This window comes from Schistocerca cancellata, chromosome 6 (genome assembly GCF_023864275.1).
Source record: "Schistocerca cancellata isolate TAMUIC-IGC-003103 chromosome 6, iqSchCanc2.1, whole genome shotgun sequence".
NCBI classification, from domain to species: domain Eukaryota; kingdom Metazoa; phylum Arthropoda; class Insecta; order Orthoptera; family Acrididae; genus Schistocerca; species Schistocerca cancellata.
In genome coordinates, this window is record NC_064631.1 from 268395107 (window position 1) to 268398753 (window position 3647).

The window sequence follows — 3647 nt, forward strand, 5'->3', positions numbered from 1 at the left end:
ACAATAAAGTGCCTGGCAGAGGGTTCAATGAACCACCTTGAAGCTGTCACTCTACCGTTCCACTCTCGAACGGCACGCGGAAAAACGAGCACTTAATTGTTTCTGTGCGAGCCCTGATTTCTCTTATTTTATCGTGATGATCATTTCTTCCTATGTAGGTGGGTGCCAACAGAATGTTTTCGCAATAGAAGGAGAAAACTGATGATTTAAATTTCATGAGAAAATCCCGTCGCAACGAAAAACGCCTTTATTTTAATGATTGCCACTCCAATTCACGTATCATGCCTGTGACACTATCTCCCCTATTTCGCGATAATACAAAACGAGCTGCACTTCTTTGTACTTTTTCGATGTCATCCATCAGTCCCACCTGATGCCGATCCCACACCGCACAGCAATACTCCAGAATAGGGCGGACAAGCGTGATGTAAGCAGTCTCTTTAGTAGACCTGTTGCACCTTCTAAGTGTTCTGCCAATGAATCGCAGTCTTTGGTTTGCTCTACCCACAATATTATCTATGTGATCGTTCCAATTTAGGTTATTTGTAATTGTAATCCCTAAGTATTTAGTTGAATTTACAGCCTTCAGATTTGTGTCACCTATCGCGTAATCGAAATTTAGCGGATTTCTTTTAGTACTCAGGTGAATATCTTCACATTTTTCCTTATTCAGGGTCAATAGCCACTTATCGCACCATACAGATATCTTATCTAAATCATTTTGTAAGTCGTTTTGATCATCTGATGACTTTACAAGACGGTAAATGGCAGCATCATCTGCAAACAATCTAGGACGGCTACTCAGATTGTCTCCTATGTCGTTAATATAGATTAGGAACAGTAGAGGGCCTATAACACTTCCTTGGGGAACGCCGGATATTACTTCTGTTTTACTCGATGACTTTCCGTCTATTACTACGAACTGTGACCTTTCTGACAGGAAATCACGAATCCAGTCGCACAACTGAGGTGATACTCCGTAGGCACGCAGTTTAGTTAGAGGACGCTTGTGAGGAACAGTGTCGAAAGCCTTCTGGAAATCTAAAAATATGGAATCAATTTGACATCCCTTGTCGATAGCACTTATTACTTCATGCGTGTAAAAGGCTAGTTGTGTTTCACAAGAACGATATTTTCTGAAACCGTGCTGACTATGTGTCAATAAATCGTTTTCTTCGAGGTACTTAATAATATTCGAATACAGTATATGTTCCAAAACCCTACTGTAAATCGACGTTAGTGATATAGGCCTGTAATTCAGCGGATTACTCCTACTTCCCTTTTTGGGTATTGGTGTGACTTGAGCAATTTTCCAGTCTTTAGATACGGATCTTTCTGTGAGCAAGTGGTTGTATATAATTGCTAAATATGGAGCTATTTTATCAGCATTCTCTGAGAGGAACCTGACTGGTATACAATCTTGACCGGAGGCCTTGCCTTTATTTAGTGATTTAAGCTGCTTCATTACTCCGAGGATATCTACTTCTATGTTTCTCATCTTGGCAGTTCTTCTTGATTGGAATTCAGGAATATTTACTTCGTCTTCTTTGGTGAAGGAGTTTCGGAATACCGTGTTTAATAACACTGCTTTAGTGGCACTTGTAACGTCCCCTTAGAAGAATTGTATACGAGACTGTGCTTAAACTGACACAATATTTTTAGCGCAACGCAATCTGACTTTCAAAAATCCCTACAAAAGAATGGCCCTGACTAACATTAACCTATACGTTTCACAAATCACTTACCTCACCAAAAATCTTCCTTACTCGAACTACTGCAATACAGCGAGCGCCACTACTGCCAGCTAAATAAAAGATTCAAACTACAGAAGGCACTAACTACTGATAGGGATAGTTAGCAAATGAAAGATTTTAATAGAGAACAAACAATGTATTTACCTTAATAGTGTTGAAAAAGCATAATATACATAGCAGTTCATAATATCCATTCTGTACTCAAAAATCCGCCATCTCATTTCCCACATCCACCACTGCTGGTGGCTCACCTCCAACTGCGCAACGCTACGCGCTGTTCACATCCAGCTGCCGCTGCCCAACACTACAATGGCAGACAACAATGCAAACTAGCCACAGACTGCACACAGCACGGCCAGTGATTTTCATATAGAGCGCTACGTAACGCTGCCAATAAGAAAACATAAACAGCCTACTTACATAGCCCCCATGCTCCCCAAAAAAAATTTTACAAATTGTTTTGGGCAGTGGCCAATAATGATTTGATAAAATTTTTCATAATTACAATAACAAAGATATCAAATGCACACACTTATTGATACAATGTTGGTCAAAGGCTAAAATTTACTCACAGTCCATAAAGACAGTCCAGATTGTTCATCACAGTAAAATTTCAGTGTTTTTTTTTTTTTTTTCAAAGTCTGAGCAGTAAAAGACAATGCACACGGAAGTAGTGGATTTCCATGCAGTCTTGAAGAAGTAGTGTTGTCCTTCCAACTGAAAGACAGTGCTGACTCTTGACATGCTGACAGGTAATGGGCCACAACAGAGCAAACCCACAGCAGAGTCATTCGACGTTTTGAAGAAGATTGGTAGGTAGGTCATCACAGAGTAGACCTACTGTAGTCCTGGTAGAGAGTATGGTATTGGTGGGCCACCAGAGATGCAGACCCACTGCAGTCCTTGTAGAAATAATGGTACAGGTGAGTCAGCAAAGGTGTAGACCCACTGTAGTCCTGGTAGAGATAATGGTATTGGTGGGTCAATAAGGGTGTAGACCCACTGTAGTCCTCACCAAAAATCTCCGTTACTCGAACTACTGCAATACAGCGAGCGCCACTACTGCCAGCTAAATAAAAGATTCAAACTACGGAAGGCACTAACTACTGATAGGCATAGTTAGCAAATGAAAGATTTTAATAGAGAACAAACAATGTATTTACCTTAATAGTGTTGAAAAAGCATAATATACATAGCAGTTCATAATATCCATTCTGTACTCAAAAATCCGCCATCTCATTTCCCACATCCACCACTGCTGGCGGCTCACCTCCAACAGCCAGTGATTTTCATACAGAGCGCTACGTAACGTTGCCAATAAGAAAATATGTACAGAGCGCTACGTAACGTTGCCAATAAGAAAATATAAACAGCCTACTTACATAGCCCCCATGCTCCCCACAAAAAAATTTTACAAATTGTTTTGGGCAGTGGCCAATACAGATTTGAAAAATTTTTTCATAATTACAGTAACAAAGATATCAAATGCACACAATTATTGATACAATGTTGGTCAAAATCTGTTATTTACTTTGTAAAGATGTTTAGACATTATTTATTCTGTTTTGTTTTGTTGCTCATGTGTAAAGTTGATGTTTCAAAAGCTATTCTGATATTTTATGTATGTACTCATGTCATAATTCCTGTAACACTGATGTATATGTTATTTGTATTCTTTCGTAAAGCCTGTACTACAAATGTTATCTGTATTGTTATGTTCTTTAATGATGTATTTTGTACCTTTGTAATTGTATTCTTATGTTATGAAATTGTAATTGACACCAGTTCATCATATTATTAACTTGTAAGTTGCATTTCACTGCACACGTTTCTGTTGGTCATAGTATATGGACAATATGCGAGAAGTAGGGACTGTTAGTGTTTGCACGTGTG